The sequence below is a fragment of the Anser brachyrhynchus genome (assembly GCF_964034855.1).
Source record: "Anser brachyrhynchus genome assembly, chromosome: 2".
Lineage (NCBI taxonomy): Eukaryota > Metazoa > Chordata > Aves > Anseriformes > Anatidae > Anser > Anser brachyrhynchus.
In genome coordinates, this window is record NC_137695.1 from 89,242,598 (window position 1) to 89,256,828 (window position 14,231).

General features: G+C 44.4%; 1 long non-coding RNA gene across 1 annotated transcript; it reads right to left on the minus strand.

The window, feature by feature from the left end:
* Positions 1-685: 685 nt before the first annotated feature.
* Positions 686-10,529, minus strand: LOC308190654. Its single transcript, XR_013947444.1, has 2 exons — positions 8,742-10,529; positions 686-8,677 (listed from the first exon to the last, which is right to left on the minus strand). It is a non-coding gene; the product is annotated as an uncharacterized lncRNA (long non-coding RNA).
* Positions 10,530-14,231: the final 3,702 nt, after the last annotated feature.

The following is a 14,231-nucleotide window of genomic DNA, read 5'->3' on the forward strand; positions in this document are numbered from 1 at the left end:
GACTCCAAGTAGGGAGATAGTAAAATTTATTGCCTATTACTAACAAGCTAGAAAAGTGAAAAACAAAGGAAAGAAACCAAAACCACTTTCCCCCCATCCACCCTCTTCCACTTCCTTCCCCTGAGTGGCGCAGGGGAACGGGGGCTGCAGTCACACTGTAGCATTTCATCTTCACCGTTCCTTCTCGGTCATTCTAGTCCCTGCTCCACGTGGAGTCCCTCCCATGGGATGCCGTCCTTCCCAAACTGATCCCGTGTGGGCTACCCACAGGCAGCAGCTCTTCCAGAACTGCTTCCACATGGCTCCGTACCACGGGGTCCATCCCCCAGGAGCAAACTGCTCCAGCACGGGTCCCCCACGGGCGGCAGCTCCCCCCAGCCCCCTGCTCCTGCGTGGGCTCCTCTCCACGGGCTGCAGCTCCGGCCCGGGGCCTGCTCCTGCGGGGGCTCTCCATGGGCCGCAGCCTCCTCCAGGCCACATCCACCTGCTCCACCGGGGGCTCCTCCACGGGCTGCAGCGTGGAGATCTGCTCCGTGTGGGACCCATGGGCTGCAGGGGGACAGCCTGCTTCACCAGGGGCCTCTGCACAGGCCGCAGGGGAACTGCTGCTGCCTGCCTGGAGCACCTCCTGCCCTGCTCCTGCACTCACCTTGGGGGCTGCAGGGATGCTTCTCACTCCTCTCTCTCTCCCTTTCTTAAATATGCTCTCAGAGAGGCACAAACAACATTGCTTATTGGCTCAGCTCTGGCCAGCAGCGGGGCCCTTATCTAACATGGGGCAGCTTCTGGATTCTTCTCACAAAAGCCACCCCTGCAGCCTCCCACTTCCAAAGCCTTGATATGGAAACCTAGTACAGTTTTTGTTTGTTTGTTTTTGCTTTAATAGCAAACATGAGTATAACAGAAAAAGCTTTTAATAGTTTGATGTAAACATGGGAGAAATGGTTTATGAAGTAACAAAATGTAATGAAGTAATGAAGTAACAAAAACAAATAACTTTTAAAGGTATTCATTTGTTAGTCTGAAGTCCACACAGGACAACAATAAAGTCACACTGTGCCAGCATGGCACATTTAAAGCTACATAAAAATATAAGTTCTCAAATGATAATGCATTATGACATGCTAATGCTCCAGTATCCCAGAAGTGATATACATGCAGTGGTAGCCAATGCACTAAATTATCTCTATTACACATTATGGGAAAAACGAGTATCACATATTTCAGGTTACGTAGATGTAAAAAGGTCTTGTTGTAACATATTAAACTATACATATATATTAAGCTAACATATTAAGCAATACATATGTACGTATATTAAGCTATACAGAACACAGCTAGTAACAGAATGCCTCCAAATGCAAAAGGAATTCATGGAACAGAGTATGACCTTCAGGAAGCAGGAGCCAGACTTTTGAGAGCATGGATGCAAACAAACTCCACCTGCTTTGGTGTACCTTGTTCAGCAAGCTGAGGAAAGTGCAGCTCTGAAAACAAAAGCTTAAAAACTTGTCAGGCACCTGGGAGAAGAAATCCCTTCTTGGTAATGAAAGGGGTTGTATTGGGTTTATGTGGCAAGGTTTTGGTAGCAGGGAGGCTGCAGGGGTGGCCTCTGATAGCAGAGCCCAGCAGCTTCCCCATGATCAGTTCGGGAAGGACGGCATCCTGTGGGAGAGACCTCATATTGGAGCAAGGGCAGAGAGTAACCGTGAAGGAGCAGCGGAGACGAAGCGTCAGGGACTGATCACAGCCCCCATTCCCCTGCGCCACACAGGGAAGGTGGTGGAAGAGGGTGGATGTGGGGGAAGGCATTTTTAGTTTTCTTTTAGTTTGTCACCCTTCAAGTCCACTAGTGACAGGCAATAAATTATATTCTCCAGTAATCAATCTGTTCTGGCTTAAAATTAGCTGCATCTTTGTGGTCTGGCATGCTTTGGCTGGGGAGGAGGTCCTGTAAGCAATCCTTGATTTCAAGTATGTGGACAGCCCCAGAAGATGAGACAGCTGGGAGGGTACAACCCACAGGCTGTTCATGTCAGCCCATCCGCTTTATGGGCATAGTATAGTGGCAGCAAATTTTTATTTGCTGTTCCAAAAGTATTGCAGTCATAGTGACTGATAATATACTCTTTCACGTAGAGGTGTTAGCAAAAATTTCAAATGCTGTTTGTGTTGGAGATATACTTATTCTCCAGGTTTGGCACTAGCAAAATTATTTATCTGTTTAAAAATGCTTTGTATTTCCATGTTTCTGAAATGTGGCAACATTTGTTTTTAGAAGTTGAATAATTAAATAATAAAACTGGTTTCTATTACACTCTACTGTGGAAGTTTTTGTAAGCGAGATAAGGAAGGAATGGGAAACGGCTTGTTGAGATGAGGCATGCATGTTGTCTCAATTTACACCTTTGATAGCTTTGATAGCTTTATTTAAGCCTTGACAACCTTATCCTTATGATGGCAGTAATAAGTGTTCAATTAATCCTTCATGACACCATCAATAGAGTGAGCAAATACTATGGGAAATTCCTTTTTTTTTTTTTTTTCTCAAGTTGAGTTGAAAGTAAATAAATATTCAGGGAATAGCTTATAGTCACTGGTGGGCTACTTGCAAATATTTCATTAATTACTTATAAGTTCAGTTACCAATGTGCATTAAATATTTGAAGGAAACATACATTTGCTGCAGAAGGAGTTGGAGGATACCTAGCAGAGAGAGTTTCAGTCGCCTTTTTGTAGTCGCTATGAGCCATAACCAAATCTTTATTTATTTATTTATTTATTTATTTATTTTTCACTTTAACACTTCAGTGAAGAGACCTTCCTGAAGTTTTGGAAATAAGTCTTTATATCATATACTGCTCATTTCCAGATATGCCTGATATTGTAGTCCCTCTGTAATGGCAAATTTGATAACCTTGTTAAGAAGTTGAAGAAAACATCATCAGAAAAGGAAGTAACAAAGACAAACCATTCTTAGAGCTTACTTACATTCCTAAGGCATGGCACTAAGGAGAAACAACCCACCTCCACCTCTCCCTTCTTCAGTTTTCAATGGCTGGACAGAGGCAAATAGAGCTAGAAACCATCCAATGGAAACTATTCATGGCTCAACCTGCCTTCCCAGTCTACTCACCTGAAGACATTATATCTGTTAACGCTTGGGATTTGTGACATCTAGCAATTCATATTACATATTTAACTGAATACCACATAGATATTGAAAAGTTGCATTCTCCTCTATCACATTGGTTGCCCTGACATTAGAAGTTTTCGTAAGCTTACGGTATGTGCCTGCATTAACATTTAAGTATAACTGTATATGATGTGATGTACAACTTAAGAAATCAGTGCTTCTTCTATGGGAACTTTCTCAGAATAGTTCCATACAGACTTGTTTTCACTCTGCATAAACATTTTTTGGTTACCTTTAAGTTTTTCTATCTCCTAAAGAAACATGCTAGTTACCAGTGGTCTTTGCTGAATTAATTAATAAAGGTTTGGCTCCCGGTGGTTTGATATATTTTCATTAGCCTCGTAGGCGGCTGAATGGGCATCTCTACTGAAAATAATTTAATATCACCAACCTAACAATCCTCTTGAGATAAATGTGTGCTAGCAACAATCAGCAGCTCCCAAATGGCCTGGAAAAGCTAACTACACATATCCCTCCCTTGTACCAGATGAGAAGCACAGCAGGCTGGTTGGAATTTGCATGTGTGAAGAGCAGGTAACATCAGGTGCCCTTGCTGTGTGCCTGGGCACAGCACAGCTTGTCTCACAGTTCTGCATGCCCACTCACAAAGATCCTCAGCAGCACAGCTCAGCCCAATCTGAGCAACTGAACAACCAGGCTGAGTTCAGTTGTCAGCACTTTACAACACTGTTGCAACATGAATTGTTCTTTGGAATCAAGATGACCATGAAAGACAGAGACAAGGGCACTAGAAACTCTTGCTAATGATCATATATTATATAAAGGTATAGAAAAACGTAATAATCTGTAAGAGGTTCAGCATTTTCAATTGGTGATAAATATGTCCACTTACCGATTTGACCCACAAATCCAATGAACAATCTCTTGGCTAGATGCTCTTCTATTTATTTGGAGAGAAAAGAGCTTGATGGACATTTCTTCACTCTGTATGCTCTGGAGGGGGCTATTGTCTTTTATAGTTTTAATGCTATCCTATTCACCTGATAATTCATTTTATCTTCTGCATACACGTGTAACTCATGACAAGCCTTATCATGATAAGTATATTTGGCAAGACGATGAAACCATCATAGCTTCAGGTCACCTTTCCTAGCTTCATTTCAAAGTTTTCACATCAACAGCATTTTATTTCAAGAATCTAATAAGATACATAGAAATCATATAAATCAACAACAACAACAACACTTTGTAGCTGCAACATACAGAAAAAGGAAAGTTTCAAAGTTTATGCTGTAAATGTACAAGGCATGAAGTGTGTCTGTTATCCTGCACAAAGGTAAGAAGTTGCGTTACCCTGAACAGTTTTGCCATAGGATTTTGACAATATTACAGCATTTATAGTGAAAATGTCAGCATAAATGCTATACAGATTTTGTGCAGAAGCAGTAAGAGATTTCTTCTGCACTGCTTTCTATGCAGAATGGAAAGAGTTGTTGGTATTTGTGACATCAACTTATATGGTTGCCCCTCGTTTCAGGAGCCACAAGCCATACAAAAAGTTTGGAATATTATTAAACTGCTGTAAAGGACATGTCTAACAAATGATTGAGTTTTCTAGTACAGCCTATGGTTCACTAAGAGGGAAGTGCAACAAGACTTTATGGCATCCTGGGTGCTGTGGCTGCCAGAAGAAGATAGTGGAGGGATAAAAACTTGCTTAAGTACTTGCTCTTTATCAGTCTGGATAGAAAATTTAACTTCTTCATAGGGTGAAAAGGCGAAAGATTAATATTTTCTTGCTGTCATTGGACTTGATGGTACATAATGCCGTTGAAAGTCCTTGTCCATGCAGTGAGATGAGCAAATCCACATTCCATCTCCACCCACCCTTAAGCAGATGATGCAAGGCTAAACAACCCACATGACAGGTGTCCAGGATTTATTCCTCCAACTTGGGTTTCTCAGGACTCATATGGGGACTCAGACTTGTTAAAAGATGTGATTCCTATGTGGAGATGAGGTGGCTAACTTCCCTCATATTGTCAGATTCCCAGTTTCCACATAACATAGGAGTCATGAGATCAGCCATTAAAGTTATCAATGGAGTCAGTAAATCTCCCTCAATGGTCCACGAGGCCTTGCAAGCCAGCAGAGCAGTAGTATCTCTTTAAGTAAATACAGTGAAAACTCACAGGGTAGGAATAGAAAACCTGCAAATGGCTCTAGACAGGGTGGGTGATGTTTGAGTGACTCAATACTACTCAGGGGTACAATTTGGAAGAGAAAGGACTTACTCACAGCCTCAGAGGCCTCAATTACCAGCTTGCCAACAGTAGGTTTCTGCACCCCAAACTGATTATCTACTGATTGGCAGATTCAGCATAGCTGCACAAAACGAGGCTGCAGAACATAATTATCACAGTCCTCATGACAGGCTCAGGTGCCTGGAACATGATAAGCTGATGACACTGGGAGAATATTAGTTCTTGGCAGAGAGCTCTGGATGACAGTGCTCCACTTCAGAAAAATTTGTGCTCACAGCTGTTTATAGCAGGCCCATGTAACAGTGTGGTCCTCCACAATGCTGCTGTCTGCACTCCAGATCTGTCTATTTTCCTGCTTCTTTGTGTAACTTCATCACAGCTGGAGAAAGTGAGGCCTTCCAGAGGGTTGAGGTTCTGGTGAAGTTTTTGTGAATACTTCAGAATGACTTTATCTTGAAAGCTTACACATAGCGGACACATGGTCTCCCCTGGGAGATACTATTCAGTACTGAATTAGCAGGATGAATTCAGTAAAGGAATTCAGAAACAAGCATCTTGGTTCAGTTGGAAAAAAATAAACATTTACAATGAAGCTCTGCATTTCTCTTCCTAGGGGTCTTTGTTTATGAATTATTCATCTTAACTATAAAAAAAAGGGGGGGGGGGGGTGGGAACAGAAAAGGTATTCATTTCAGGACATGAGAGAATTGCTTATTTATATTGATAACTTATTAAACTAGTAGTGGTTTTGTGTGGTGTGATGGACCACACAGACACCAGGGTTCCTTTAGGATCAGTAAATGCTATACTTTATTGATGACATAACTTTCAACTCCCTCTTATTGAAGACAGGCCCCCTTCTTACACCATTTGCCCCACAGCAGTACTTTTCCACTAACTATTCATTGGACAACAACTTTGCCCAGCAACAGCAAACACCCAGCAACTTCCATGCCTTAAAGGCTGGAGAACAAGCAGTCCAAGACAGCAAGGCATCTCCTTAATCACCCTTCTTTGTTCCTTCTAAACACTTTACATTCCTCCTGGCCTCATCGTTAAAGAGTCCAATGTTATCACCAACCATGGGGCTTGTCGACCCCCATAGCCGCACTCCCACAAGAAGTTGCATAGATTGGGCATTCCCCCCCAGATCTCTGCTTCATCCAGGCTTCTTTTGTCAGGCCTCCTGCCCTGCGCTGGCCGCGAGAGGAGCATGGTGGGACAGGGCTGAAAGCAGCAGTGCAACAGCTCCTGCACCCCCTGGCATAGGCACTTTGTGGGTGTGCTCCCAGGTGCTGCTGTGGGAGCACGCAGGCACTCGGTGCTGGCTGGCACCAAGAGGAAGGGGCATGGAGGCACCAGCACCCTGCTGGGCAGGATGCAGGTGGCACGTCTGCACTGGGAGAAGGGGAGGCTGAGCCAGCACCCGCGAGCGGTGCTGGGGGCAACCAGTGAGGGGTGCTGGGGGCGACCCACGGGGCACCGGGCCTCACACCCAGCTCTGTGACATGCACATGGAGTCCCCTGCCCACGGAGCTGGGGCTATGCCCGGGAAGCACTGGGGGATTTTTGGTAGTTGTAGGGGATTAAGTCAGAGGTGCAGCCTGAGCAGCTGCAGCCCTCGGGCACTTTTGGTAAGCACGAAGAGGAGCAGCTGCCCCTGGGTGCTCTCACCCCACACTGCAGCCTCGCAGCAGGCAGGTGCTGAGCACACAGGTACCGGCAGGATGGGTCCAAAGTTCCTTTATGAACATGTCTCCTGCAGGCATCTGCACACGAGATGGACCTTTTGCTCCATTCCCGCCCTGAAGGGTGGAGACGCCCTGTCAGAGTGAGGTGGGGGGGGGAGGAGAGGGGCTCCCCCCTGCCAGCCGCAGCGCAGGGGCATGGGGCTCAGCGCGCACACAGGAGGCAGCTCAGTGCCAAGGCCTGGGAAGGAGGTCCCTGCCCCTCCGAGGTGTGCACCAGGAGGCATGCAAGCACACACCCCAAAAGCCAGGGTGGCTTCAGTCCAGCTCAACTCAGGACCTCCACGGAGGGTGGAAGTGACATTAACTGAATGTGGTCAAAGTGCATCAGTGCCAAGATGATTCCCCATATACGCCAACCGTCTCATTGAGGGACCCCTGAAATATAGGATAGGCCGTGAGGCAGGTGTGTCCAGGCTTAGATTGTGGGACCCCCGAGATCACTGGGAAGGGCCACCTGTGAGGTAACCCCGGAAAAAATAAGAGGAACCAGAGGCGCCAAAAAGCTGGAACATGCCGCGATTACGCATTGAGAAGGTGAAAGTACTCACAGATGCCACTTTGAAGGGCAAGGAGAGGTGAGTGAACCCAATGGATGGCCCTGACCGAGGAACCAGAGGCGCAAAAATGTGAGGAGGGCGAGGGGTTTAGGGGGAACGTATGGGCCTGAAGCTAGTCATACCGGACATTATATGCAACGGGTTGCTGATTTCACGTGAGGAGTACGATTAATAAATCCATCTGATACGAACTGCATGAGATATGTGGTGGAGAGGTGTTGTTAAGGGTATGTCCTGTGAGCATTCATTAAAGTGGGGTCTTGTTGTGTACGTGAGTGAAGTTGACTGGGTATTTAGTGTGTAGTCCTAGAGCATTCATGCTGGGTGGCTTGGTAGGAGTGTGTTTGAGGGTTTAATGGCCGTGTACATGTATGGGTTTAGCACCTGCTTGTAAGATAGTCCGTATATAATGTATATTACTGGTACTATAGTATGTATGTATATGGGGCATATAAATCTATGCATGAATATGCATAATATGCATATCCTACATCTTGGCAGCAGCACAGACCCCATGGTCTAGGCCCAGCCCCCTCTAACCCTCTGCCAACGAGAGCTGCAGAGAGCTGCAATGACTAGAGCTTTGGTGCCTCAGCCTGGCCGGAGCTGCCTGGGGAAAGTGAGGGTGCCAGCCCCCTGTATCCTCCTACCAGCCTGGCTGTGCTGCAGGGCTCACAGGAGCCCTGCTTGGGGTGGGATCAGAGATGCTGGGCACAGAGAACACCAGCTGTCCCCTGTAAACATGGCTTTGGGCACCACAGGTGTCAGGGAAGCAGGGTGACTCCAGCAGTTCTGCCCCTCGCCCTCCTGGGTCCGGGGCAGCTGACCTCAATCAGCATCCAGGAGGTTGTAGGACAGGGAGTAACTCCTGTGGTCTGTGTCAAAGGAGTCATCTTCCTCCTCCTCAGAGAGCTGCTCCTCAAAGAAGCTGCCACCCAGGCCATACTCCTGCTTGTGGAAAGAGATCTCACTGGAGGTGAGGTGGGATGCGTTGCCCATGAAGTCAGCAAACCTCTTGGGAGACTGGATGCGGGAGACTGTGGTCCAGGCAGAGAAATCTGGGCTTCTGCAGTAGTTTCGAAGCTCCTCGAGGGCCTTGCACGTCTCCACCTTGCCCTGGATGCGGTACTCCTCCTCAGTCAGCAGGCGAGGGGGCTCGGCCCCAGCCGGGCGCTCTATGCTCTCCTGTCGGCAGCGCAGCACCAGTTACTGCTCTCCCAGCCTGGCGTGGGTCCAGATCCCAGGGAGCTGGGCCAAGAGCCAGCAGTAGGATGGAGCAGAGTTTGTGGCTCCTCACTCCCAAGAGAGGTTCGCTCATGAGAGGAGCACAGTGCTGCCCTACACCAACCTGGGGAGGAGGGACACATCTCCCCCTTCTTTATTAACAAAGAAAGCGCGATTAACACAGATTAAGAAAGCATGATTAACACAAATTAAAACACAGAGAAAAACTACCAGGCATACTAATCCTATCTTTAACAAACTTTGTAACCACATCCCTGGGAGAGGCAGGCACTGAATGCTGCCCAGCCGGGGGGGCTCTGGCTGCCCCTCCAGCTCCTGGAATCCTTGTTTGTGGTCCTGCATGCCAGCGGGACCCTCCCATACGTTGTTTTTTGTTTGAGCTGGAGTCCAAACCACGGAGGAGAGTGCTGTGATCATGTTAAGCAGACCATGAGGTGGATGGATGGACTCATTGTGCTAACACCCATCTTGGACCGGCTCCTGTTAAAACACAAGCACAACTTCGGCCCCAAGTTATTAGAGAGTAGGGCCCTTCCCATTAATCGGTGCTTAAATTTTTTACCATGACTTGTGCCCTTTCTTTAACTGAGTTTAAGGTATTATGATTAAAATGTTTGTGAATTGGAGGACCTTCCTCTGTCCATTGATTTAAAAATTTAAGAAAGTAGCATGCTTTAGCTATCTTTTCCTGGGGGTCACACCTCTATTCCCCCTTTTTTGTTTTTGAATCATAGCTTTTAGGGTACCATGGGCCTGTTCAATAGTTGCTTGACCCATGGGGAGAATGAGGTATACCCATCAGATGCTGAATACCCCACTGTTGAAAAAAAAGTGGGTTGCATGGGTCACATGTCCTGCCCATTACCTGTTTTTATCATTTTGGGGATTTCTAATGTGGCAAAAAATGACACAAAATGTTTACACACACCCTTTGCCTTTTCTCCTGCATGGACAGATGCAAAAATACAATCAGAAAAGGTATCAATTGAAACATAAACATAATGATGTTTTACGAATTCTGGCAAATGTGTAACAAACAATCCTTTAAAATCTATTACTATTAATGTCCATGACTGGGGGAGCATAGTTGGAGATGGCAATCCCGGTTGAAGTGCTCCCATATCTTCTGTGACTTCATTAATTTTTCTCAGATTATGTAACACTCTCCACTTTCCTTTCCTTTTCTTGATTACAAGCACTGGCGAGTTCCAGGGCTAGTCGTGGGAACAATATGTCTTGCTTTAAGTTGTTAAGCAACTCGGCCTTCGGGCCCTAGGTATCCTATTCCTCCTGGATCAAAGGGAAACAGATCCGGCTCCTTTTCAGGGCCTATAGGGCCTGGATCAAAAGGAACGTCCAGGTCATCAGGGGGTATAACAGCAAAAGCCTGCGATAGCAGTAGTGGCGGGGGAGGCGATGGCGTAGCAGGAGGATCAGTGGATGAGCCCACAGCTCCCTTACTATCTGGGAAACCACATGTTTCTGACTGTGATCCCACATGGCTCTTTAAGGCCTCAGAGACTGCTCACCAGGTGCCGAGCAATCCAGCCGCAACCTTGTCATTTTTAGTAGCAGAGTCCCACACCTTGACCTCAATTTGGTCCCATGTTTCAGGATCATGAACTGTCTGATTCGTAATAAAGGGAATAAACTGGAAGGTTACCAGGACATTCTTTGGTTCTAAGGACATGATTCCCCATAGCGCGCAACTGCTTACCTTCGGCCAGTGAGGGGCAGTTGTGCGCACGGGTCCGCTTCTCTCAGCTTGAGCTTCCTTCCAGCTTGGGTACGCTTCCTTTCAGCGACTTTCAGTAGGAGCTTCCTCTGAGTGGTTTGCTGAGTTTGGACGAACCTAACTTCATGAAGCGATCAGTGTCCCTGTTCCTGTCCTGGTCCCTGTTCTGTTAGCCTGTCCCTGCTCCTGTTCTTCAGGTCCCTGTTCATTTTCTTCAAGTCCCTGTTCAGGCTCCATTTGTGGCGTAATGGACCACACGGACACCAGGGTTCTTTTAGGATTAGTAACTGCTACTACTTTATTGATGACATAACTTCAACTCCCTTTTATTATAATTTACAAGATCTAAGGGCCATGAGTACACCAGAGCCCATCCAGGCTAACCTTCTAATCTGAATGTAGTGTGTGTACATTTGCAGAAAATAAATTGTTTTACACTCACTATATCCATCCTGCCAATAAACTAACTTTTGCTTGCATGTCAGTGGGTGGTGTGGTTTTGTTCTAGTGGCCACCCCACCCAACATCCCAATGCCTTAGAATTTTGCAGTGTATCTTCCCTCATAAAATGAAATGTATTTAACCACAGAAAACTGTAATTCTTACTCGAAACAAGATTTTTCATTTTACCACCAGTCCTATTTGTGGAAGAAGTACATTTACTGAGAGAATCCTACACTGAATATGCAGCTGGGTGTACAGGTACTATGACTCTCTCTGCCCTCAGAAGTACAAATTTCTTCCTGACAAATTTACACGATAGAAAGAATTTAACTGCTGACAACTGTATACACGTGTGAAGATGAACAGTTTAACTAATCTTACGATTTGCAAAAGGTAATCTAAATAGTGACTTGTTGTCTTTAAATAGGAGACAAATAATATGTGTTCTGCAAGGTAGTCACACCTTACTTTTCACACAGGACTTTCATCCTGAAAGATTCCAGAACCAGGATTGTTTAGTTCCTAATGAGACAGCAAATTCAAAGTGTTTCAAAGTCCTTTGTTCCTTACAATAAATAAATAAATAAATAAATAAATAAATAAATAAATACTGCAGACCTGGCATTCAAATAACGGTATTTACTAATTGTGCACATAGTTGGCCAGGTAAATACATATTGATATTTTGACTTACGTCTGGCCCCTTCTCAGAGATCATAAAGCTGTAAATAAAATACTCACTCAGTCAAGAGATAATAGCTTATTAACCAGTGAAGCTAGCTAATTCTAAAGCCCAGGGAAAACAAGGATTGCTTTTTTGCCTATTACACTTTCTATTACATCTTGAGTAAGACTGCTATTATGTAAGAGATGAGAACAAAAATACATCCATCCTTGGGAGGAATTGTTCAGAACCCTAACTGAATTGGTTCTACAGAGAACACTTTTCTTACCGTTATTCCTAAATGCTAGGATTTTCTAGCATTTCCAGACAAAGATTTTCTAGCATTTACATGAATGTCATCTTAAGAGCTGCCTGGAAGATTGGGGTCTACCTGCTGCTCTTGAATATACCTGTAATAACCCTTATCCTCTGTGCCACTTAGGTAAAACAAATCACATGTAAAACCTCCATTTCACATATGCTCTAGTGTGAATTCATTTCCTGCTTGATGTTAACTAATCAAAGTGACTGTAATAAATCAAGTTACGTGTAAAGAAACAAAGAGGAAGAAAAAAAACACATTTATGAATGAAACAAAATGTCACATAGAAGAGGAAGAAAGCTCTGTTGTGTCAAGTCCTTATGAAGACCTCACCCACACAGCTGCTTGTGGAGTGTCAGGATACATACTCAGACTCTGCCTGATCATTGAAGCTCAGCAGAAATGACAGACATCAGTGCACAGCCATAAGAGAAGCACATCAGGTAAGCATCAGTCATGGATGGCAACTTCATGTTTCCTGAACAAAGTGTACTTGCACAAAAGTACCTTGTCTGTTGAAACAGTTCCATCTGTGAAAAAAGTGGTGGCCAGTGGGACCCCAATAGTGGGAAATTAGACTTTTGAACTGGTTTTGTCCTAAGAAAATGTGGGAAAGGCAATCACTACCTGGTTCTCCTGAACCGGTCATGGCCATTGCTTGAATAAGGATCTCACTGGGAATAAAATCCCTGGATCACCGATTGCTAACAGGGAATTCAGCTTGATACAGGAGGCACCGTGAGCATGGAAGATTTTTAAGTGCAACCACATGAACTCTTTGGATTGTAGCCACAGCACTGAGAGCAAGCCATCAGGACCTAGAGGTCTACTGTTGAATTCAGATGGGCAGTAGCCAAGGGAGTGTTGGAGCAAGACAGAAAGACAGATGAGGATGTAGACAGTGCAATTGCATTTTAAAAGTCTAGGTCAGACATTCTGCCTTGGTATAGATGTGTTAATGCAGACAAAAAGCAACCCAGGAAGGAGTGGATGTGTATCTCCTCTAGAAAAATAATTCTCCTTTTTCTTAAGTAAAGTATATTTTGCTTGTGTTCCATATAAACTACAGTTCTCTTTTATCAGAATTCCTGCAAATAATCCTACTTGCAATTTATTTTAGCGGTAGAAAGGTAAAAAAATTAAAGAAAATGTGGAAGTTAGATAACTTAATTGTCAAAATTGGCAAGTAAATCAAAGAATCTAGATTCTGAGATATCTCAATTTTATAATGGATCTCAGGAAACATTCTGTGATTATGTAGTCTTAAACTGAGAAAACAAGGAAACCTTGAAGAAAACAGGAAGATTAGAAGCTTTGACCTAGCAGAAGCAAGGGAAATAAGGGATGAAAGCTAGAAAACAAGGAGAAAAACAGCTGAAGGAAGATTCCAGACTGACCTATGGTAACCTTTTGCTCATTAAGGACCATTAATGTAATTAAAAAAAAAACTATCAAAATGCTAATGTATGCAAATGTGAGATTTGGTGTTCCCTCCTGCTGGTCCTCTGTAATGCGCAAACTCAGTTGAGATAAGTTAGGGGAGCTGAAACAGCCAATTAAAAGTAGCCAGAGAGATAGTTTCACAACTTCACTCTATATAAATAGCAGTGATTCAAGTCAGAGGTGTGTTTGCTTTGTGAAAGATTGCCTAGCACCTGACTCTGCAGAGTTATGTAACTAATTATTTAATTAAAAGACCTTCGTGTGGATTTCAACTCTGTGTGCTTATTGGCAGGATGCACAAGTCATGAACCTATGGATAACAATTACTCAGACACATAAAAACTAAGATGACTTCTCTTGCTCTAGCAAAGCCACTATATGGTAGCGCTATGTGCCACTATAAATACGTTTTAGAGACAGAGATAAATATCACCATGATCTAACCCCTTTTCAGACAACTTTAAGACAAAATAATTGTGAGGCTAGGGCTGTCACATTTGTTTTCTGACTGTCAGCTTTGCACAATAACAAAAGAATAAAAAGAAAACAGCAGTTTAAAAACGATGCTCTGGACATTTGAAATGGAACATCCAAAGCAAGATGTTTAAAGTTTTAAATAGAAAGGTTCTTTCTTGTTATAGAAAAGCTA